The sequence below is a fragment of the Magallana gigas genome, chromosome 6 (assembly GCF_963853765.1).
Source record: "Magallana gigas chromosome 6, xbMagGiga1.1, whole genome shotgun sequence".
Taxonomy (NCBI): domain Eukaryota; kingdom Metazoa; phylum Mollusca; class Bivalvia; order Ostreida; family Ostreidae; genus Magallana; species Magallana gigas.
The window spans coordinates 35,085,566-35,110,931 of NC_088858.1; the positions used below are offsets into that span (position 1 = coordinate 35,085,566).

Genomic DNA, 25,366 nt, shown 5'->3' on the forward strand with positions numbered 1-25,366 from the left:
TTTCGTAATAGATTACAGAAGCAAATATGTTTATCTAACAGTTGTGTAGCCTAACATTATAATGATTTTCTCATGTGTTACGTAATTAAGGATTTTTAGGGGTCAAAAGTCCAAAAATAAGATAACCTATATCTCAAAAAGAAAAAATATTTTGAAATGCAGTATAAAAGAAAAGATGCTCAAAATAATGTACTTAATAACGTGCAACCTTACAATTTTTGTTCAGCGGCCCCAATAAGAAGATAAGGTCCGGCCCCTAACATATTCTTTCTGAGATATCTCAAGAACGGTGACGAATTTCTAAACACTTGTTGAACAAAACTCTTACACCTGAAACAAAATAGTATCAGGCACTTAAAATGAAGATCCTCTTTTCCTGTTTTAAATCATTTATAGCTGTTAAATAGCAAAATCAAGATCAAACATAAATCTCAATTTCTAAAATCAGACGGAAGACCTCCTCGTTGCTCGCAACGAGATCGTGTCTAGTTATTTTTTTTTTTTTCTTCCTATTTTTGTGCACGCGATTTCTCAAAAACGGCTCGGCCGATCTCAATGAAAGTTTCAGATATGATAGATATTGGTCTGAACCTGATTAAAAAATATTTGTGTTGATGACGTCACATCCGTTTTTGAGATATTGAGATTTTTCTAATTTTTATATGGGTATTTTGTCTTATGTCGTTCTCCTAAAGTATAAGAGATATTAAGCTTAAATTTCTACGGTTGGTAAAGGAAAGATTGAAGTTTTGCATGGTTGTTGTTTTGTAAGTTTAGCACTTCTGGCGCCAAAGCTCGCTAGGGCTCGAAAATTGACATTAAAAAAGCGTCGTAAATTTTTTCGCTTTTCTCTCTGTATCTTTATTCTGGAAAATATTTTATTAAAACATGTAATGTAAAAAAGGCTTATATTTACAAGACCTTTCGGCTGATATCAGGAAAAAGGGGCTGGCCCCTAAAATTAGGGACATAGAAGGCTCTAAAGTCTTTTACCCATAGCTCTTAACCGAGGGATATTTTGTAATAGATTATAGAAGCAAATATGTTTATCTCACAGTTATGTATTCAAGCAATGTAATGATTTTATCATGTGTTACGTAATTAAGGGTGTTTAGGGGCCAAAAGTCCAAAATTTCGATCACCCATATCTCACAAACGAAAAATATTTTGTAATGCAGTACAGAAGAAAAGTTGTTCAAAATGATGTTCCTAACAAAATGCAACCGTCAAAATTTCGTTAAACGGCCCCTAAAAGGAGAAAAGGGACCGGCCCCTAAAACCTTCTTTCTCATATATCTCCAAAACGGTAACGAATTTCTAAACACTTGTTGAACAAAATTTGTGTAGAATTAAATGACCTTTTATTTGATATCAAGAAAAAGGGGCTGGCCCCTCAAATTAGGGGACCAAAGGGCTCTAAAATCTTTAATCTGTAGCCCTTTACTGAGAGATATTTTGTGAAATATTATAGAAGCAAATGTGTTTATCTTATAGTTCTGTATTCAAGCAATGTAATGATTTCATCATGTGTTACGTAATTAAGGGTTTTTAGGGGCCAAAAGTCAAAAAATTTGATCAACCATATCTCAGAAAGGAAAAATATTTTGTAATGCAGTATAAAAGAAAAGTTGTTCAAAATGATGTTCTCAACAAATTGCAACCGTCAAAATTTCGTTGAACGGCCCCTAAAAGAAGATAAGGGACCGTCCCCTAAAACCTTCTTTCTCATATATCTCAAATCTATTCTTATTAAGGTCTTCCGTTTCCAACGGAAGACCTTCTTGTTATTCTTCGGTTTCTTTTTCCCTATTATTAAGGTCTTCCGTTTCCAACGGAAGACCTTATTGTTATTGCTTTGTTTCTTTTTCCCTATTATTAAGGTCTTCCGTTTCCAACGGAAGACCTTATTGTTTTCGTACGATTTCTTTTTCCCTATTATTATTATTTTTCTTTTTTTTCTTACAATTTTTGTGCACGCGATTTCTCAGAAACGGCTCGGCCGATTTTCATGAAACTTTCAGATCTGTTAGATAATGATCTAAACCTGATAGGTTTTTTATTATATTGATGACGTCACTTCCGTTTTTGAGAAATTGACGTTTTAGCGATTTTTAGGGGGGTTGCTTGTCCGTGGAACTTCTCCTAAACTATAAAAGATATCGAGTTCAAACTTTCAGGGATAGTAGACAAAAGAATGTAGATTTGTAATTTTATTTTCATTTTGATCTGTCTTGAAAGGCGCCGAAGCTCGCCTGGACCCGAAAATTGAGATGGAAAAAACGTCGAAATTTTTTCTGGTTTTCTTTAATTATCTCTTTTCTGAAAACTATTTTGTTAAGACATGTAATGTAAAAAAAGTTTCTATTTACAGGACCTTTTCTTTGAAATCAAGAAAAAGGGGCTGGCCCCTCAAATAAGGGGTCCAAAGGGCTCTAAAGTCTTTAATCTGTAGCCCTTTACTGAGAGATATTTTGTGAAAGGTTATAGAAGCAAATATGTTTATCTCACAGTTATGTATCCAACCAATGTAATGATTTTATTATGTGTTATGTAATTAAGGGTTTTTAGGGGCCAAAAGTCCAAAATTTCGATCACCCATATCTCAGAAAGGAAAAATATTTTGTAATGCAATACAGAAGAAAAGTTGTTCAAATTAATGTTCTTAACAATATGCAACCTTCAAAATTTCGTTAAACGGCCCCTTTAAGGAGATAAGGGATCGGCCCCTAAAACCTTCTTTCTCATATATCTCTAGAACGGTATCGGTTTTCTAAACACTTGTTGAACAAAATTTGTTATGAATTCAATGACCTTTCATTTAATATCAAGAAAAAGGGGCTGGCCCCTCAAATAAGGGGATCAAAGGGCTCTAAAGTCTCTAATCTGTAGCCCTTTACTGAGAGATATTTTGTGAAAGGTTATAGAAGCAAATATGTTTATCTCACAGTTATGTATCCAACCAATGTAATGATTTTATTATGTGTTATGTAATTAAGGGTTTTTAGGGGCCAAAAGTCCAAAATTTCGATCACCCATATCTCAGAAAGGAAAAATATTTTGAAATGCAATACAGAAGAAAAGTTGTTCAAATTAATGTTCTTAACAATAAGCAACCTTCAACATTTTGTTAAACGGCCCCTATAGGGAGATAAGGGATCGGCCCCTAAAACCTTCTTTCTCATATACCTCCAGTACAATATCAGTTTTCTAAACACTTGTTGAACAAAATTTGTTATGAATTCAATGACCTTTCATTTAATATCAAGAAAAAGGGGCTGGCCCCTCAAATATGGGGAACAAAGGGCTCTAAAGTCTTTAATCTGTAGCCCTTATCTGAGAGATATTATGTGAAAGGTCTTAGAAGCAAATATGTTGTTCTCACAGTTATGTATCCAACCAATGTAATGACTTCATTATGTGTTACGTAATTAAGGATTTTTAGGGGCCAAAAGTCCAAAATTTCGATCACCCATATCTCAGAAAGGAAAAATATTTTGTTATGCAATACAGGAGAAAAGTTGTTCAAATTAATGTTCTTAACAAAATGCAACCTTCAAAATTTCGTTAAATGGCCCCTTTAAGGAGATAAGGGATCGGCCCCTAAAACCTTATTTCTCATATATCTCCAGAACGATAATGAATTTTTAAACACTTGTTGACAAAATGTGTTCAGAATTAAATGTCCTTTCATTTGAATCCAAGAAAAAGGGGCTGGCCCTTTAAATTAGGGGATCAAAGGGCTCTAAAAGAATTTTATCTATAGCCCTTTAATGAGAGCCATCTTGTGAAAGGTTATTAAAGCTAGATTAAGTATAATACGTCTACATATCCTAACAGTATGATGATTTGCTCTTGCGTTACCCAATTAGGGTTTTTAGGGACCAGATGTAACAAGTTTAATATTTTCAATCTTATTTGGAAGAAATGCAAGTATTTTAAAAAGCAATGTAATAAACCTAAAAAGCAATACTTTAAAGCATTAGTACTTCACTCCTTTTTCCATATCATGTTTTGATGTCGAAAATCAAAAGTCGATGATGTCATATTTTCTTCAAAAATCAGACGGAAGACCTCCTCGTTGCTCGCAACGAGATCGTGTCTAGTTATTATTATTTTTCTGCCTTTTTTTGTGCACGCGATTTCTCAGAAACGGCTCGGCCGATTACAATGAAATTTTAGGATGTGATAGATAGTGGTTTGAACTTGATAGGAAATTTTTTGTGTTGATGACGTCACTTCCGTTTTTGAGCTATTGAGATTTTTCTAATTTTTATATGGGTATTTTGTCTTCTGTTGTTCTCCTAAACTATAAGAGATATTGAGCTCAAATTTTTACGGTAGGTAAAGGAAAGATTGAAGTTTTGCATGATTGTTGTTTTGTATGTTTAGCACTACTGGCGCCAAAGCTCGCTATGGCTCGAAAATTGACATTAAAAAAGCGTCGTGATTTTTTGTGCTTTTCTCTCTTTATCTCTTTTCTGGAAAATATTTTGTTAAAACATGTAATGTAAAAAAAGTTTATATTAACAAGACCTTTCTGCTGATATAAAGAAAAAGGGGCTGGCCCCTCAAATTGGGACCTAGAGGGCTCTAAAGTCTTTTACCCATAACTCTTTACCGAGGGATATTTTGTAATAAATTATATAAGCAAATATGTTTATCTCACAGATATAAAGCCAAGCAGTATAACGATTTTCTCATATGTTACGTGATTAGGGATTTTTAGGGGTCAAAAGTCCAAAACTTTGATCACCTATATCTCAAAAAGAAAAAATATTTTGAAATGCAGTATGAAAGAAAAGATGCTCAAAATGATGTACTTAACAACATGCAACCTAAAAAATTTGGTTCAGCGGCCCCAATAAGGAGATAAGGGACCGGCCCCTAAAACATTCTTTCTCAGATATCTCAAGAATGGTAACGAATTTCTGAACACTTGTGAAACAAATGTCTTTATAGTCAAATGACCTTTCATCTGATACCAAGAAAAAGGGGCTGGCCCCTAACGGTAGGGACCTAGAGGGCTCTAAAGTCTTTTGCCTATAGTTCTTTACCGAGGGGTATTTCGTAATAGATTATAGAAGCAAATATGTTTATCTAACAGTTATGTAGCTTAACATTATAATGATTTTTCTCATGTGTTACGTAATTAAGGATTTTAGGGGTCAAAAGTCCAAAAATGTGATAACCTATATCTCAAAAAGAAAAAATATTTTGAAATGCAGTATAAAAGAATAGATGCTCAAAATAATGTACCTAAAACATGCAACCTAACAATTTTTGTTCAGCGGCCCCAATAAGGAGATAAGGTCCGGCCCCTAAAATATTCTTTCTGAGATATCTCAAGAACGGTGACGAATTTCTAAACACTTGTTGAACAAAACTCTTATACCTGAAACAAAATAGTATCACTTAAAGAAGATCCTCTTTTCCTGTTTTAAATCATGTATAGCTGTTAAATAGCAAAATCAAGATCGAACATAAATCTCAATTTCTAAAATCAGACGGAAGACCTCCTCGTTGCTCGCAACGAGATCGTGTCTAGTTATTATTATTTTTTTTCTTCCTTTTTTTGTGCACGCGATTTCTCAGAAACGGCTCGGCCGATCTCAATCAAATTTTAGGATGTGATAGATAGTTGTCTGAACTTGATTGGAAATTTTTTGTGTTGATGACGTCACTTCTGTTTTTGAGATATTGAGATTTTTCTAATTTTTATAGGGGTATTTTGTCTTCTGTTGTTCTCCTAAACTAAAAGAGATATTTAGCTCAATTTTCTACGGTTGGTAAAAGAAAGATTGAAGTTTTGCATGATTGTTGTTTTGTATGTTTAGCACTACTGGCGCCAAAGCTCGCCATGGCTCGAAAATTTACATTAAAAAAGCGTCGTGAATTTTTGTGCTTTTCTCTCTTTATCTTTTTTCTGGAAAATATTTTGTTAAAACATGTAATGTAAAAAAAGTTTATATATACAAGACCTTTCTGCTGATATCAAGAAAAAGGGGCTGGCCCCTCAAATTAGGGACCTAGAAGGCTCTAAAGTCTTTTACCCATAACTCTTTACCGAGGGATATTTTGTAATAAATTATATAAGCAAATATGTTTATCTTACAAATATGAAGCCAAGCAGTATAACGATTTTCTCATATGTTACGTAATTAGGGATTTTTAGGGGTCAGAAGTCCAAAACTTTGACCACCTATATCTCAAAACGGAAAAATATTTTGAAATGCAGTATAAAAGAAAAGATGCTCAAAATGATGTACTTAACACCATGCAACCTAAAAAATTTGGTTTAGCGGCCCCAATAAGGAGATAAGGGACCTGCCCCTAAAATATTCTTTCTCAGATATCTCAAGAATGGTAACGGATTTCTGAACACTTGTTGAACAAAATGTCTTTATAGTCAAATGACCTTTCATTTGATACCATGAAAAAGGGGCTGGCCCCTAATATTAGGGACCTATAGGGCTCTAAAGTCTTTTTCCTATAGTTTTTTACTGAGAGGTATTTCGTAATAGATTACAGAAGCAAATATGTTTATCTAACAGTTGTGTAGCCTAACATTATAATGATTTTCTCATGTGTTACGTAATTAAGGATTTTTAGGGGTCAAAAGTCCAAAAATAAGATAACCTATATCTCAAAAAGAAAAAATATTTTGAAATGCAGTATAAAAGAAAAGATGCTCAAAATAATGTACTTAATAACGTGCAACCTTACAATTTTTGTTCAGCGGCCCCAATAAGAAGATAAGGTCCGGCCCCTAACATATTCTTTCTGAGATATCTCAAGAACGGTGACGAATTTCTAAACACTTGTTGAACAAAACTCTTACACCTGAAACAAAATAGTATCAGGCACTTAAAATGAAGATCCTCTTTTCCTGTTTTAAATCATTTATAGCTGTTAAATAGCAAAATCAAGATCAAACATAAATCTCAATTTCTAAAATCAGACGGAAGACCTCCTCGTTGCTCGCAACGAGATCGTGTCTAGTTATTATTATTTTTTTTCTTCCTATTTTTGTGCACGCGATTTCTCAAAAACGGCTCGGCCGATCTCAATGAAAGTTTCAGATATGATAGATATTGGTCTGAACCTGATTAAAAAATATTTGTGTTGATGACGTCACATCCGTTTTTGAGATATTGAGATTTTTCTAATTTTTATATGGGTATTTTGTCTTATGTCGTTCTCCTAAAGTATAAGAGATATTAAGCTTAAATTTCTACGGTTGGTAAAGGAAAGATTGAAGTTTTGCATGGTTGTTGTTTTGTAAGTTTAGCACTTCTGGCGCCAAAGCTCGCTAGGGCTCGAAAATTGACATTAAAAAAGCGTCGTAAATTTTTTCGCTTTTCTCTCTGTATCTTTATTCTGGAAAATATTTTATTAAAACATGTAATGTAAAAAAGGCTTATATTTACAAGACCTTTCGGCTGATATCAGGAAAAAGGGGCTGGCCCCTAAAATTAGGGACATAGAAGGCTCTAAAGTCTTTTACCCATAGCTCTTAACCGAGGGATATTTTGTAATAGATTATAGAAGCAAATATGTTTATCTCACAGTTATGTATTCAAGCAATGTAATGATTTTATCATGTGTTACGTAATTAAGGGTGTTTAGGGGCCAAAAGTCCAAAATTTCGATCACCCATATCTCACAAACGAAAAATATTTTGTAATGCAGTACAGAAGAAAAGTTGTTCAAAATGATGTTCCTAACAAAATGCAACCGTCAAAATTTCGTTAAACGGCCCCTAAAAGGAGAAAAGGGACCGGCCCCTAAAACCTTCTTTCTCATATATCTCCAAAACGGTAACGAATTTCTAAACACTTGTTGAACAAAATTTGTGTAGAATTAAATGACCTTTTATTTGATATCAAGAAAAGGGGCTGGCCCCTCAAATTAGGGGACCAAAGGGCTCTAAAATCTTTAATCTGTAGCCCTTTACTGAGAGATATTTTGTGAAATATTATAGAAGCAAATGTGTTTATCTTATAGTTCTGTATTCAAGCAATGTAATGATTTCATCATGTGTTACGTAATTAAGGGTTTTTAGGGGCCAAAAGTCAAAAAATTTGATCAACCATATCTCAGAAAGGAAAAATATTTTGTAATGCAGTATAAAAGAAAAGTTGTTCAAAATGATGTTCTCAACAAATTGCAACCGTCAAAATTTCGTTAAACGGCCCCTAAAAGGAGATAAGGGACCGTCCCCTAAAACCTTCTTTCTCATATATCTCCAAAACGGTAACGAATTTCTAAACACTTGTTGAACAAAATTGTGTAGAATTAAATGACCTTTTATTTGATATGAAGAAAAAGGGGCTGGCCCCTCAAATTAGGGGACCAAAGGGCTCTAAAATCTTTAATCTGTAGCCCTTTACTTAGAGATATTTTGTGAAATATTATAGAAGCAAATTTGTTAATCTTATAGTTCTGTATTCAAGCAATGTAATGATTTTATCATGTGTTACGTAATTAAGGGTTTTTAGGGGCCAAAAGTAAAAAAATTTGATCACCCATATCTCAGAAAGGAAAAATATTTTGAAATGCAGTATAAAAGAAAAGTTGTTCAAAATGATGTTCTCAACACAGGTGGCTTAAAGAAAGCGTAAAGATGGCTTAAAGGCAGCTTAAAGACTATCTTTAAGCCACCTTTAAGCCACCTTTAAGGACAACGTATAGGTCCTTAATGTCCAAACTTCTTTAAGCCACCTTTAAGCTACCTTTAAGCCACCTTTAAGCCATTAAAAATTTTTTTTTTCAATATTGTGCTTAATTTCCAACAAAATGTATTAACTTTATGAAAGAAAAGGTATTAAAACGGTTTTTGTTCTAGAAAGAAAAATGAAAAAAAAAAAAAAAAACCGACTACGGCGAGAATTGAACCCGGGACCCTTAGCTTACTAGCATCACCACACTTCCTCTGCGCCACGGCAACTTACATATATATATAAGCGTTTTTATATCCTATATATGAGTGGATATTGAATCACTGTATTGAATGTGTTTACTTGAAAAGATTTTGACAAACCATTCAGTTTGTAACAATCAATTATATCTAATTTATAAATTACATGCATGCATGTATTTAGAATGAAATACGGAACTTGGTCTTCAGTGAACAACAATATATTTTACCTAAATGGAAACCGTTAGGTTCACTATAGTAGGCTTTCTTAGTTAATAAATTTAAACCGAGTAGATATACGTTCATCTAATTTATAGCTATAAAAATGTAAGAAAGAAAATGAAATCATTTCTTTTTATTAAATGCATTGATACTATTAGGGTATTTGTTCAATTTCCCGCAATTTCCCGGTTTTCATGATTGCGGCGCCGTTCCAATATGTTTAAATATTTACATGTAATTGTATGTACATGATTTTTAAACTATCAATTCTATAACAAACAAAATTACCAATTACCGGTGACGTATTTACTGCATGTGGCAATTGCAAATGACTTGTACATACAATTGTATGATGTGCCAGGCCGGGAATATTTGACATATTTACCCTTATACATATATTTAAATAATCAACCCCTATTTATGATCACCGGTACATTAATTAATTAGCCTCAAGATTTTACTCTTACATACATGTATCTTTAATTTGTAGACGTAACATTTTTGAAACCCAGAGCTAGGAAATAATACTTTGAAAATGAATTACAAATGTAAATTAACTTTTATTCACTAGACGTATCGTATACACGTACATACTAAGATTCAACGCCTTTAGAAACCCCGACGTGCACCTGGGCACACGACACACCTGTTGTGTATATCTTGTATATTCTGTGTTAGTTCCAGGGGTTTTCTTAAGTTGGACAAACAATAGACTTCAATTAGATATACACAAACATGCACCTGGGCACACGACACAACTGTTGTGTATATCTTGTATATTCTGTGTTAGTTCCAGGGGTTTTCTTAAGTTGGACAAACAATAGACTCTAATTAGATATACACAAACGAACAAAACTATGTCTAGACAAACAAAGCAGTAATATCCTGCCCGATATAACAAAGGCAGTTGAGAGTCTTTTCATCTTTAACATGTATCTAGCAAATCTAGAGTTAGAAATAATGAAAATTGAAAAAAAAATTCAAACCTTAAATCGATTATCAAATTAAATCATGCATTTTTTGGTTCATTATCTTTATTTTGTTTAATAACCGGATGAACTGAGAGAGAGAGAGAGAGAAAGAGAGAGAGAGAGAGAGAGAGAGAGAGAGAGAGAGAGAGATTGAAATTTTTTTCACCGATTAATTTATAATAGGAAAAAAACATACTTTAATTAGTTTTATGCACATATTAAGATACAATAATTTTGAAACCCCCCAAAAATTATAAAGAATTTTATAACGGCAATGCGGTGCTGATGATAGCGATCTGTGTTTAATGGAGCGACGATTAAAACCGCCTGGAACACCCCCCCCCCCTTCCTTGGAAATTATATTATCACTCGGATGACCCCCTCCCATCCCTATAAAAGAGCTTTAAATTTGCATTTAATATATGTTTTTATTGTTCAGCTTGATCAATATTGACTTAAAGGCCACTTAAAGACAGTGTAAAGGCAGTGTAAAGAGAGCGTAAATGCCACTTAAAGATGCTTAAAGGTGGCTTAAAGGTGGCTTAAAGGTGGCTTAAAGAAGTTTGGACATTAAGGACCTCTAAGCACTTGCTTAAAGGTGACTTAAAGGCGGCTTAAAGGTTGTATGGCCTTTAAGCTCCTTTAAGTCACCTTTAAGCCACCTTTAAGGACTTGCTTAAAGATGGTTTTTCGCCCTGTGCAACAAATTGCAACCGTCAAAATTTCGTTGAACGGCGCCTAAAAGGAGATAAGGGACCGGCCCCTAAAATCCTCTTTCTCATATCTCTCCTAAACGGTAACGAATTTCTAAACATGTGTTGAACAAAATTTGTTTAGAATTTAATGACCTTTCATTCCATATCAAGAAAAAGGGGCTGGCCCCTAATAAAAGGGGACCAAAGGGCTCTAAAGTCTTTAATCTGTAGCCCTTAACTGAGAAATATTTTGTGAAATGTTATAGAAGCAAATGTGTTTATCTTATAGTTATATATTCAAGCAATGTAATGATTTTATCATGTGTTACGTAATTAAAGGTTTTTAGGGGCCAAAAATTTTCTAAACACTTGTTGACAAAATGTGTTCAGAATTAAATGTCCTTTCATTTGAATCCAAGAAAAAGGGACTTGCCCCTTAAATCAGGGGATCAAAGAGCTCTAAAATCTTTTATCTATAGCCCTATAATGTGAGCCATTTTGTGAAAGGTTATTAATGCTAGATTAGGTTAAAAAAAGCAAGAGAACTTATACAAAAACAATACAATAAAGCATTAGTACTTCACTCCTTTTCCATAACATGTTTGCTGTCGAAAATCAAAGTCGATGATGTCATATTTCATTCTAAAAATCGAACGGAAGACCTCCTCGTTGCTCGCAACGAGATCGTGTCTAGTTATTATTATTAGGGTCTTCCGTCTTCAGCGGAAGAACCTTCTATTATTCTATTGTTTCTTTTTCACTTTTCTTATTATTCTTTTTTTTTCTTACCGATTTTGTGCAGACGATTTCTCGGAGATGGCTGGGTCGATTTCGCTCAAATTTTAAATATTAACGTGTTTTTATCTAAAGCTGATACATATTTTTTAATTTTTGAAAAAACACTTCCGGTCAGAAGTTATCGTCCGTTTACGATTTTAAAAAGTCAATTTTGTCTGTCGGGTTTCTCAAAAACGAGTAAAGATAAAAGGCTGAAAATTTCAGAGATGACAGATCTACCGTTTTTCTAATGTACCTCGGTCAAAAGAACGTCCGCCGTCACTTCCGGTCGTCACCGGAAGGAAATTTGAAAAATTGAATTTTTCGACTTTTTTTTTTTAATATTTTTCTTTGAAATTTTTACATCTTATAGTGACCCTTTTACTGATTTAGAATATGTAATTTGTTTTAAAATCGATCAAGGCATTCTCGAGAAATTAAGCGTCAAAGTTCTGAAGCGAGAGTCCGAGTAACTCAGTCGATAGAGTCGTGGACATGGCGAAAGCGACCCGGGTTCAAGCCTGGAGTGCCGCAAATTTTTTTTTACTATTTTTCGCTTCGATGTACTTTTCTATCTTTGAATTGATAAGTTTGATCAAATCTATTCAAAAATCGCACAGAAGACCCACTCGTTGCTCGCAACGAGATCGAATCTAGTTATTAGGGTCTTCCGTCTTCAGCGGAAGACCCTTCTATTATTCTATTGTTTCTTTTTCACTTTTCTTATTAGGGTCTTCCGTCTTCAGCGGAAGAACCTTCTATTATTCTATTGTTTCTTTTTCACTTTTCTTATTATTCTTTTTTTTTCTTACCGATTTTGTGCAGACGATTTCTCGGAGATGGCTGAGTCGATTTCGCTCAATTTTTCAAAATTAACGTGTTTTTATCTAAAGCTGATACATTTTTTTTAATTTTTGAAAAAACACTTCCGGTCAGAAGTTATCGTCCGTTTACGATTTTAAAAAGTCAAATTTGTCTGTCGGGTTTCTCAAAAACGAGTAAAGATAAAAGGCTGAAAATTTCAGAGATGACAGATCTACCGTTTTTTCTAATGTACCTCGGTCAAGAAAACGTCCGCCGTCACTTCCGGTCGTCACCGGAAGGAAATTTGAAAAATTGAATTTTTCGACTTTTTTATTTTTTAAAATTTTTCTTTGAAATTTTTACATTTATAGTGACCCTTTTACTGATTAAGAATATGTAATTTGTTTTAAAATCGATCTAGGCATTCTCGAGAAATTAAGCGTCAAAGTTCTGAAGCGGAGTCCGAGTAACTCAGTCGTTATAGTCGTGGACATGGCCCAGGCGACCTGGGTTCAAGCCTCGAGTACCGCAAAATGTTTTTCTCTTTTTTTCGCTTAGATCTACGATTTTATCTTTGAATTGATAAGTTTAATCTTATCTATTGAAAAATTGGACGGAAGACTCACTCGTTGCTCGCAACGAGATCGAATCTAGTTGTTATTAGGGTCTTCCGTCTTCAGCGGAAGACCCTTCTATTATTCTATTGTTTCTTTTTCACTTTTCTTATTAGGGTCTTCCGTCTTCAGCGGAAGACCCTTCTATTTTTCTATTGTTTCTTTTTCACTTTTCTTATTAGGGTCTTCCGTCTTCAGCGGAAGAACCTTCTATTATTCTATTGTTTCTTTTTCACTTTTCTTATTATTCTTTTTTTTTCTTACCGATTTTGTGCAGACGATTTCTCGGAGATGGCTGAGTCGATTTCGCTCAAATTTTCAAAATTAACGTGTTTTTATCTAAAGCTGATACATATTTTTTAATTTTTGAAAAAACACTTCCGGTCAGAAGTTATCGTCCGTTTACGATTTTAAAAAGTCAATTTTGTCTGTCGGGTTTCTCAAAAACGAGTAAAGATAAAAGGCTGAAAATTTCAGAGATGACAGATCTACCGTTTTTCTAATGTACCTCGGTCAAAAGAACGTCCGCCGTCACTTCCGGTCGTCACCGGAAGGAAATTTGAAAAATTGAATTTTTCGACTTTTTTTTTTTTAATATTTTTCTTTGATATTTTTACACCTTATAGTGACTCTTTTACTGATTTAGAATATGTAATTTGTTTTAAAATCGATCAAGGCATTCTCGAGAAATTAAGCGTCAAAGTTCCGAAGCGAGAGTCCGAGTAGCTCAGTCGATAGAGTCGTGGACATGGCGAAAGCGACCCGGGTTCAAGCCTGGAGTGCCGCAAATTTTTTTTTACTATTTTTCGCTTCGATGTACTTTTCTATCTTTGAATTGATAAGTTTGATCAAATCTATTCAAAAATCGCACAGAAGACCCACTCGTTGCTCGCAACGAGATCGAATCTAGTTATTAGGGTCTTCCGTCTTCAGCGGAAGACCCTTCTATTATTCTATTGTTTCTTTTTCAATTTTATTATTAGGGTCTTCCGTCTTCAGCGGAAGACCCTTCTATTATTCTATTGTTTCTTTTTCACTTTTCTTATTATTCTTTTTTTTTCTTACCGATTTTGTGCAGACGATTTCTCGGAGATGGCTGGGTCGATTTCGTTCAAATTTTCAATATAAACGTGTTTTTATCTAAAGCTGATACATTTTTTTTTATTTTTGAAAAAAACACTTCCGGTCAGAAGTTATCGTCCGTTTACGATTTTAAAAAGTCAATTTTGTCTGTCGGGTTTCTCAAAAACGAGTAAAGATAAAAGGCTGAAATTTTCAGAGATGACAGATCTACCGTTTTTCTAATGTTCCTCGGTCAAGAGAATGTCCGCCGTCACTTCCGGTCGTCACCGGAAGGAAATTTGAAAAATTGAATTTTTCGACTTTTTTATTTTTTTAATATTTTTCTTTGAAATTTTTAAACCTTATAGTGACCCTTTTACTGATTAAGATTATGTAATTAGTTTTGAAATCGATCAAGGCATTCTCGAGAAATTAAGTGTCAAAGTTCTGAAGCGGAGTCCGAGTAGCTCAGTCGTTATAGTCGTGGACATGGCCCAGGCGACCCGGGTTCAAGCCTCGAATGCCGCAAAATTTTTTTCTCTTTTTTTCGCTTAGATCTACGATTTTATCTTTGAATTGATAAGTTTAATCTTATCTTTTCAAAAATTGGACGGAAGACCCACTCGTTGCTCGCAACGAGATCGAATCTAGTTATTATTCTTTTTTTCCTTACACATTTTGTGCAGGTGATTTCTCGGAAATGGTTGATTCGATTTCCTTTAAATTTTCACTGATGATGCATCGTTATATGAAGTTTGTACCCCCGTGAGTTTTTTTCAAAATTCACTTCCGGTCGGATGTTATCGTCAATAAACGATTTTTTCAAGTCAATTTTGTCTGTCAAGTTTCTCAAAAACGAGTTAAGATATAGGGCTGAAATTTTCAGAGATCATGGATCCACCGTTTTTCTGGCGCACCTCGGTCAACAGAATGTCTGTCGTCACTTCCGGTCGTCACCGGAAGGAAATTTAAAAAATTGAATTTTTCGACTTTTTTATTTTTTAAAATTTTTCTTTGAAATTTTGAAATTATAACACACTATTATACTGATCTGAAAAAAATAACAAGATTATTTACAAGAATTGTATATAAATGTATATATATTATTTTTGACAAAAACATACATACAACAAGAGATGCTTGTGAAACACTTATGCCCCCCTCCCTTGGAAACATCCACAAAGAAAATGAACGTAAACTGAAAATATTTGGATTTTCTCTAAGTCCAAGGGGCATAACTCTGTCAAAAATGGCTCGATTGTACCCATATCGAACTTGACCTAGATATTATCATGATAAACCTGTAAACCAAATTTCATTTCAATATGTTTATCCTCTGCGAAGAAATGAGCGGAAACTGCACTTTACTGACATTTTTCAACGTCCAAGGGCCATACCTCTGTCGAAAATGGCTTGATCGTACCCAATATCGAACTTGGCCTTGATATTATCATAATAAACCTGTATATCAAATTTCATTTCAATATGTTCATCCTCTGCTAAGAAAATGAACGGAAACTTTTGGTGGACCGACCGACCGACCGACCGACCGACAGACAGCAGCAAAGCAATATGCCCTCCCTTCTTCGAAGGGTGGCATAATTAATATAAAAAGTCTACGCACATTTAGAAACCAACGTTGAGACATTTTGCACACCAAGAAAAGAAAAGAAGTGCCCAACAATGCGTTTTTATATCTAATATGTTACATTAAAAAATCATTTTTTCGTGTGATTTTTGCATGTTTTAATTCATTTAAAAACCTATTAACTCACTGATATACAAGATTCAAAATCAGAAATGCAGTATTCAAGATTTACATATCACCGGGTTCTTAAGATATTGACAAATGCAAGCAAAGGGTACATGTTTTGAAATATTTTCTATTGCACTTCTGTTATCAGTTGGCATATAACGTAAGGACATCAATGTGAGACGAGTAGCCGAAAATATTTACAGCGTATAATAGACTGTATCTCGATATTGAAACTAAAAACGAATTCTATATCGATTTCCAGTAAAAAACAAACATTTTATAAAAGGGACAGGACTAGCATAATTGATTTTTCTTATGTAATATAAACAATTCACTTAGGTGTCTAAAGCAGAAAGGGTCTGTTAGTTGGGTTATGTGTTGTCTTGCTAACACAGATTATAAATGGAAAAGATAGAAATCTTATTAATTTCACTTATAATAGTTTGATGTTTACAAATTAAGCATTCCAGGATAAAGAGAAACCGTTGTTATATATATATATATTTTTTCAAATTTCAGAATACATAATTATAGAATGTTTAAATCAATATAACAGCAGTAAGTGAAATTTGAATGTTTTTGAAAAATTTCTGAACAAATTTTATTGATGTAAATATATGGGTAAAAATTAATTGATAAGGAAGACCAAATATGTTTTAACTTCCATACAAAATGAATTTGAATTTTGAACTTTCTATACGTTTTAAAAAGATTTCTTCTGTGTTTTCCCTTTATTGTTGAATAACGCCTTCCATCAATAGGTTATTAAAATTAAATGACAAATAGCAGGAAAAAAAACCTTGAACAAAATATAAAAAAAAAACAAAAGCAAAGACCGTGGCATTTTTTAAAAATACATATTGTATAAAAATAAATGAACAAAGAGTATTAAAATTATTTTGTAATAGATGTGATAACCTGTTATATTTAGTCATTTAGGCTTGCAAAAAATGGAAAAAAATCCAAATTAGAAAGCCTGTTTTTGAAATATATCTGCAGATTTTTGAACGAAATTCTAGGAAGAAGTTTATATAATTGAATCCTAATGATTTCATAACTTTCCAGTTTGAGCTTCTCCTGAGCTATATTTTTCATCTTTCAATTTTTTCACCTTTATCAGCTACTTATGCTAGCGTCTTATACAAACACGTCCACAAAAAGCCATGTGCTAGGTAACTAACTTGACCATGTTTACCAAAAACCTTGTCTTTTGTCTATTATTTTGTGTTTTTAATTTTTTTGCGGGATCACATAATGAAACGGGTTTTGTTAGATATTTCGTGTTAGATATCTTTTAAATTTTTAATATGAATATATTCAATATACACCCTTATCATTTTTCTAAAGGTTTTTCGATTCTCGCATGACGTTTTAGGGAGCATTTTGGACCATTTTTAGCTCACCTGAGCTGAAAGCCCAAGTGAGCTATTCTGATCACATTTTGTATGTCGTCCGTCTGTCCGTAAACTTTTCACATTTTCAACATCTTCTCAAGAACTACTGGGCCAATTTCAACCAAACTTGGCACAAATCATCCTTAGGCAAAGGGGATTCAAAGTTTTAAAAATTAAGGACCACACCCGTTTTCAAGGGGAGATAATTAGAAATTAATGAAAAATTTCGAGAAATTTTCAAAAATCTTCTTCTGAAGAACCATAAAGCCAGGAACGCTGAAACTTGTGTGGAAGCATCCTCAGGTAGTGTAAATTCAAAGTTGTGAAAATCATGACCCCCAGGTGTAGGGTGGGGCCACAATGGGGGGGGGGTCGAAGTTTTACATAGAAATATATAGAGTAAATTTTTTAAAATCTTCTTCTCAGAAACTAATCAGCCAGGAAAGCTGAACCTTGTGTGGAAGCATCCTCAGGTAGTGTAGATTCACAGTTGTGAAATTCATGATCCCCAGAGGTAGGGTGGGGCCACAACTGGGGGGGGGGGGTCGAAGTTTTACATAGGAATATATATATTAAATCTTTAAAATCTTCTTCTCAGAAACTAATCAGCCAGGAAAGCTGAAACTTGTGTGGAAGCATCCTAAAGAAGTGTAGATTCCAGATTGTGAAATTTATGAACCCCGGTGGTAGGGTGGGGCCACAATGGGGGTTGAAGTTTTACATAGAAATATATAGAGTAAATCTTTAAAAATCTTCTTCTCAGAAACTAATCAGCCAGGAAAGCTGAAACTTGTATGGAAGCTTCCTCAGGTAATGTAAATTCACAGTTGTGAAATTCATGACCCCCGGGGGTAGGATGGGGCCACAATGGGGGCTCAAAGTTTTACATAGGAATATACAGAGTAAATCTTTTAAAATCTTCTTCTCAGAAACTAATCAGCCAGGAAAGCTGAAACTTGTGTGGAAGCATCCTACGGAAGTGTAGATTCCAAGTTGTAAAAATCATGACCCCCGGGTGTAGGGTGGGGCCACCATAGGGGGTTGAAGTTTTAAATAGGAATATATAGAGTAAATCTTTAAAAATCTTCTTCTCAGAAACTAATCAGCCAGGAAAGCTGAAACTTGTGTGGAAGTATCCCCAGGTAATGTAGATTCCAAGTTGTGAAATTTATGACCCCCGGGGGTAGGGTGGGGCCACAATGGGGGGGGGGTCGAAGTTTTACATAGGAATATATCTATAGAGTAAATTTTTAAAAATCTTCTTCTCAGAAACTAATCAGCCAGGAAAGCTGAAACTTGTGTGGAAGCATCCTAAAGAAGTGTAGATTCCAGATTGTGAAATTTATGAACCCCGGTGGTAGGGTGGGGCCACAATGGGGGTCGAAGTTTTACATAGAAATATACAGAGTAAATCTTTTAAAATCTTCTTCTCAGAAACTAATCAGCCAGGAAAGCTGAAACTTGTACGGAAGCATTCCGAGGTAGTGTAGATTCCAGATTGTGAAAATCATGACTCCCGGGTGTAGGGTGGGGCCACAATGGGGGTCGAAGTTTTACATAGAAATATATAGAGTAAATTTTAAAAAATCTTCCTCTCAGAAACTAATCAGCCAGGAAAGCTGAAACTTGTATGGAAGCATCCGTAAATTCACAGTTGTGAAATTCATGACCCCCGGGGGTAGGATGGGGCCACAATGGGGGCTCAAAGTTTTACATAGGAATATACATAGAGTAAATCTTTTAAAATCTTCTTCTCAGAAACTAATCAGCCAGGAAAGCTGAAACTTGTGTGGAAGTATCCTAAAGAAGTGTAGATTCCAAATAGTAAAAATCATGACCCCCGGGTGTAGGGTGGGGCCACCATAGGGGGTTGAAGTTTTAAATAGGAATATATAGAGTAAATCTTTAAAAATCTTCTTCTCAGAAACTAATCAGCCAGGAAAGCTGAAACTTGTGTGGAAGTATCCCCAGGTAATGTAGATTCCAAGTTGTGAAATTTATGACCCCCGGGGGTAGGGTGGGGCCACAATGGGGGGTTGAAGTTTTACATAGGAATATATCTATAGAGTAAATTTTTAAAAATCTTCTTCTCAGAAACTAATCAGCCAGGAAAGCTGAAACTTGTGTGGAAGCATCCTAAAGAAGTGTAGATTCCAAGTTGTAAAAATCATGACCCCCGGGTGTAGGGTGGGGCCACCATAGGGGGTTGAAGTTTTAAATAGGAATATATAGAGTAAATCTTTAAAAATCTTCTTCTCAGAAACTAATCAGCCAGGAAAGCTGAAACTTGTGTGAAAGCATCCTCAGGTAGTGTAGATTCCAAGTTGTAAAAATCATGATCCCTGGGGGTAGGGTGGGGCCAAATTGGGGGGGGGGGTTAAGTTTTACATTGGAATATATAGAGTAAATCTTTAAAAATCTTCTTCTCAGAAACTAATCAGCCAGATGATTCTTTATAATTATTTTGGCTCCAGGACAATTCTTCAGCCTCACAAGAAGGTTCAGAGTTTGATGTAGCTTTATATCCCATATATAAACAATTATTAAGGATCTTTTTGAGAACTGCAATACTCATCATGTGATATGACTATATAATCATCCTGTTAGAAAAGGGACTAATGATTATAAACATAAGAATATCCATGGGGAAAAATAGATTTTATTTATACAGGATCTACATGTATTATTGTACATTGTCCAGATTGTTTGTATTATGACTCTATTAAGCTGATTTTATCATGCCTATTGTTCCTCAGGTGAGCGATGTGGCCCATGGGCCTCATGTTTCATAATCGGCTTAATATTAATGAAATGTGATTCATGGTTTAAATAATATTTCTTGATTTAATGCAATTTAATGTTTTTATACATTTTTAAATTATGTGAAGTGAAATTAACAATTTAGATATTTGGTTTTGATAGAAACGCATAATTCATTGCAAAACTGCTAAAACCGTATGAGGCAGTCATATACATACATCATATTTCAATATATTTTACCTGACATGGTTATTATGTTTTTATGTAAACGCAATAGTATACATACTTGCAAGTTTAAAAGCCCGTTTAAATTATTAAAACAAAACATGGAAAAATATTGTATTTAATATTTGTAAAGATTTGCTTATATTTATAGAAATCAGTAAAGAATTTATCGAATTTGGATTGGGGAGCAGTCGTCGCTATAATTGTTCTGATAGTTTATCTGTCTTAGCTCGTATATTATGAAAAAAAATATTCACATCATATTTTTATATTTGTTCAAATTAATTGCTTACATATTGATCTTCAAAAAACAACAATTAAATGGATTAAACTAAAAATATAAAGGGTGGAGAAACCTTTAAAAACCCCACAGTATTTGCTTTTTAATTTAAAAAAGAATGCTTAAAATGCGAGAAAAATGTTGTTGATAATGATGACCTAATTATTTTATTTAATCATTTTTGAATCAACTTGCTGAATGTGAATACAGAATTTACAAAACGATGACTTGTAACTTGGAAATAAAAAGTTTACATTCACGAAGAAAGTAAAAAATTTACAGTTAAAAATTGTGTATTTCATTCCCACTGTATGGTGTAATTCTATTTCAATGTATAAAAATATTACAAACAAACCATGCTATCTTACTTATAACGAGGATTGACATGGTAAACTGGTTCACTTATTACCTAACTTTAATGTGTCATCATCTATCTATAGATTCAAAGAAGAAAGCATTCGCCATGTTTATCGTACAGTAAGAGCTAGTGTTTCCTATAGGAAATCGGAAGTAAAATATACAACTTCATGCAAAAGGAATTCTAATAATAAACTGAAAACCTTTAAAAGAAAAGAGTTGAAATAAACCATTACAAATAATGATCAAAAGTTTACCTCCTCGTTGTTGTTAACATTTCGATACGCATATAATACATGTATCTATATTCCTTATGGTGAAACATTTTAGCATTATTTCTATCAAATGATTCATTCATTATTTTGGAAGACAGGAACTATTAATCGATATTGTTATAAGATAAATGAATAAGATAGATATTTTAGTACAGAAAAAGGTTATGTATATGTCAGAGTAGGGAAACTTGTTCTTTTGCAATACAGATCTCAAATTACTTATATGCAGTCCCATTTGTTGAATTATGTCAGTTATGTGATTTCATACTACGTGGACTTTAAATTAGTTTATATTTTCAACCTTTTAGGCGAAATGCCAATAAAACGTTACGTCACAATAAAATGAGGGTAAGGTTTGTGGCAACAAAGGAATAACTTCCAAGATTTACAGTGACGTTGTACTAACCTCCTTATTTTAGATATTAAGATTTTTTATCAGGTAAAAAGTAATTCATTTTTCATGGTTAGGTAAATCATCATAAGAACATTAACAACTCACACGTATTTTGTAATATAAATAGAAACAAAGTCAGTGTCAAATGCTTTTTTAAAATAGCTTAACGGACCAGATTGCACAATTTTTTCTCAAATTGCTGTAAATTAAAAAGGATGCAACTCACTGTTATTGTTTTAAAGTCAATGTTCATGATATTTAATTAATTTTCCTTTCATCAGATTTAAAATAATAGCCATAATGCCTATTATAAAAACACAATATAATCAACAAACCCTTAATAAAACGTTTAGTTTTGGAAAACTGTTCGTGGTCTTATCATAAGATAACATAGCTGTCCAAAAGCATTCGATTCAGTTATACAAGTGCAATTCAAATTCTTTAATCACTTCTTTAATCACTCAAAACCAGACAACTAGCATATTAGATGTTACAAGCCATAACTGGTAATGTTACAACAAAATACTACAAATAAACACAACTGAACTATAACAGTCAATACAAATGCAAACAAAGAACATCAAGTTAAACAGCAAATCCTGGTTAAAACCGGTTATAGGATTTCAGAATATTACTGTTTAAATCAATTCAATCGTCTTCTACGAGTTGATGGCTGAAGTGTCTTGCTTTCATTAAAGTCGTTGCGACATTTTTGGTTCAATATTGAATACAATTTATGGGAAACATTTTGTATAAACCCTTTTTAATTACCCTCATAAACAAACAAATAAAGCAAACAAATGCGCTTATTTCGTGATTATTTAGTGATAAATTGTTCCTAGGGATCAAGATTCACGGTCCAGGACTCTGCAAAAACAATAGACCGTAAATTTTGTCCCCTCGGTTGAATTTCACCATCACCATCACCATCACTCGTAATGATGAAGGATTCTATTATTTTAAAATAGATTTCATGATAAAACCGAAAACGAAAGTAAATTTCAAGGGTTTTACAAATTAAAAATTGATATATAAATTATCTCCAAAAACAAATCTATACTAAATATACAGCAGTAAGTTATGTTCGTATAACCTTTGAATGAACTGTAACTTATGATATGAAATAGATTAATTCCAGAAAACAACACGTACTACTTTTACCTGATCTTGATCGTGTGTTAGTCTCTCTCTATTTTCCAAACACTATAAATAGATTTATAAAAACAAACTTTGACAATGTGACCCTTTAATCTACTGGGGATGCCACTAAAAATATATTGCTCGTCCAAGCCAATTTTATTTGGCGAATCATTTCTACAAAATAAAGTAAAAAGGGCGTGTTTAATAAAAAGGTACGTATACGTAAATGATGATATCCCTATGCATATGAGAACCTCCCTTTATTATACAATGAGTTACGGCAAATTTACTATGAATTTGATAACTTTAAAACGAGAGTGAAAAAAATGACACTTCCTGAAAAGTGCTAATAGTCTTGGATAGTTTTTTGTACAAGTTAAAACATGATTTTGTACACCCTGTAACAGTGAATTTAGGTCTGGTTTGTGACCCTGTCTTTTCAATGGATAAATATGAAAAGAATCGGTGGATTTTGGTACAATTGACGAGATATGTGAATTATTAACCAGTTCGGACAAGCTCATTTACATATTACTTGAGTTCGTTTACAAAATGTTTTAGGGAGTTTTTAAGTCGTCATGTACACTTTTTTTTATTAGTAAGGTTAAATCCATGTATGCATACGCCAGTATTACAATACACATTTTACTAAAGAGACCAATTGAGATGGTGCAGAATACTTGCATAATAAAAATTATTGAGATGGATATGAGATACTCTCTTTTAATTATTTGAATAGCATTGTTTGACAGTTGATGATACAACTAGGTACAGTTTAACCAATTTAGGGTAATCAGCATCAGTAAGAGTTGTCCATGTAAGCAACTTCCTTTTCCTCTTTACCATCTGGCCAGATAGCCACAACAAAGAAAAGATTACAAATCTAGGATCATCAAACATCCAGAGTGCCACCTAATAGACGACGAACTCAGGAATGGGTGTACATAATCTTTAGCAAAGGACAGGGGCTTTAAAAAGCCTCGCCCTCTCCCAAGGCAAGAAAAGCCCGGTTCTGCCGAGCCTCAGGCTGAGGCCAGCCAACATACCCCTTGCCTCAACAATCTGACAGCGACCATTAGAGTGAAACATGGGACTTTGGGCTTTGGCAAGATCTCTATCAAATTAGACAGAATTATTTATCATACACCAAAATACCAAGATTGTCATTTTTAAATCAAGAATTTACGCATGGTTTCAAATTACATTATTTTGGCCCATATTACCCAGGTAATCAAAATATTACTATGTTTAGGCAAACAGAATTCGGTAGCAGAGCAAAAGATTGACAGGGAATTTTTGGGGCAGATTTTCAGGGCCATTTACCTTAAACAACCCCTTTTTCCATCGCTGCAGATATCTCATTTATGGCTTGTTCCCAAAAAGATGCCTGGTATCGTCTTATTCACCATTTACTGTATACAGGGAAACATTCTTCCCAGTTTTAATTTCGCCCTCGTTCTCAGAGGGCTAATCCCAAAATCTAAAGAAATTTGTTTGAATAAAACTGTGTCTGCGCGAATTCAAGACGGGGCAAAACCAAAAAAAAAATAATCCTTTATTCAATTTTATCCAGCAGCCTATTCAACTATGGGCGATGCTGCTGCCATGATTGCCAGATTAGGAAGTGGGACAATCTTAAAAAGTCGGACATTAAATCAGCCTTTCGGTTAAGACTGGTCAGTTAGCAGCACTGATTTTGATCTGATAAGCTTTTCTTTAACAATGCTTATTATGACAACAAGATAATGTCCTTTGTCGTAAGGTTGGTTGTACGGTCTGGAACAGGTTTGCTAGCTTTCTATTTTGGGTGACAAGGGTTCATCCACAAAATTTCTACACTATCTAGATGACTTTCTTTTTGTGGCCAAGATTTTAATTCAAGGAAACAACCTTAGACACCTTTCTATTGCTCAGCAGCGACCTCGGGGTCCCAATTGCAAATGAAAAAATAGAACAACCAACCAAATTGCTTACTTTTTTAGGCATTGGATTTGATAATGTAGAAATGATCATGAAAATTCCAATTGAAAAAATGCATGAAATTAAACAAGATTACCGAGGACATGAAATTAAGAAGGCAACTCTTAAACAACTTCAATCAACAATCAACATGGCAGTTGTGCAGGTTATAAACACCACAACATTAAAATCACATATGGTTATAAAAATTGTAAGAAAACTGGTTCTCACATGTCTCAAATATAATAATTTAAATTAAAGTATCGAAGAACTGACGGGAGTTGATTTTATCGATAATTATTTATTTAAAATTCAATGATATGTATTTTGCATGACAAGTGCTGGTAGTTTCTAATCTGTATTTGAATTACGCACATTGTTATAATATGAATTTTCGGACTTTTTCGACACAAGAAAGTTGATAAAACCCCATATGAATCATGTTAAGTAATATTTAAAGATAGAATTTATTAAATTCAATCAAACTATGTATCAGTGATAGATATATTTCTGGAAAATTTAGGGATCCAAGCAATATTGAACTCTGTCTCGTTCAGCCAAACGCTCGGCTGTTGCCTTTAATCTCCGACAAGCAAGAGAGACTCTCTGCTTGTCGGAGATTTACGGAGACAACCGAGCGTTGAACGAGACTATATTAAACTCTGGCGTAAGAATACATACGATTAAAAAAAATATCTAAATTGTTCGTACCATTTAAAATCTGGCTATTTTGAAGGTATTTAAAAGTAAGGTTCCTTGAAAAA

General features: G+C 33.7%; 1 protein-coding gene across 1 annotated transcript in view; it reads right to left on the reverse strand.

Annotated features, from left to right (window-relative positions):
- Positions 1-21,082, reverse strand: part of LOC136276375 (uncharacterized) — a 49,002-nt gene extending 27,920 nt beyond the window's left edge. Inside the window, exon 1 of the mRNA XM_066088263.1 lies at positions 20,846-21,082. The gene's annotated coding sequence lies outside the window, so the exon portion shown is untranslated. The remainder of the gene's footprint in view (positions 1-20,845) is intronic.
- Positions 21,083-25,366: the final 4,284 nt, after the last annotated feature.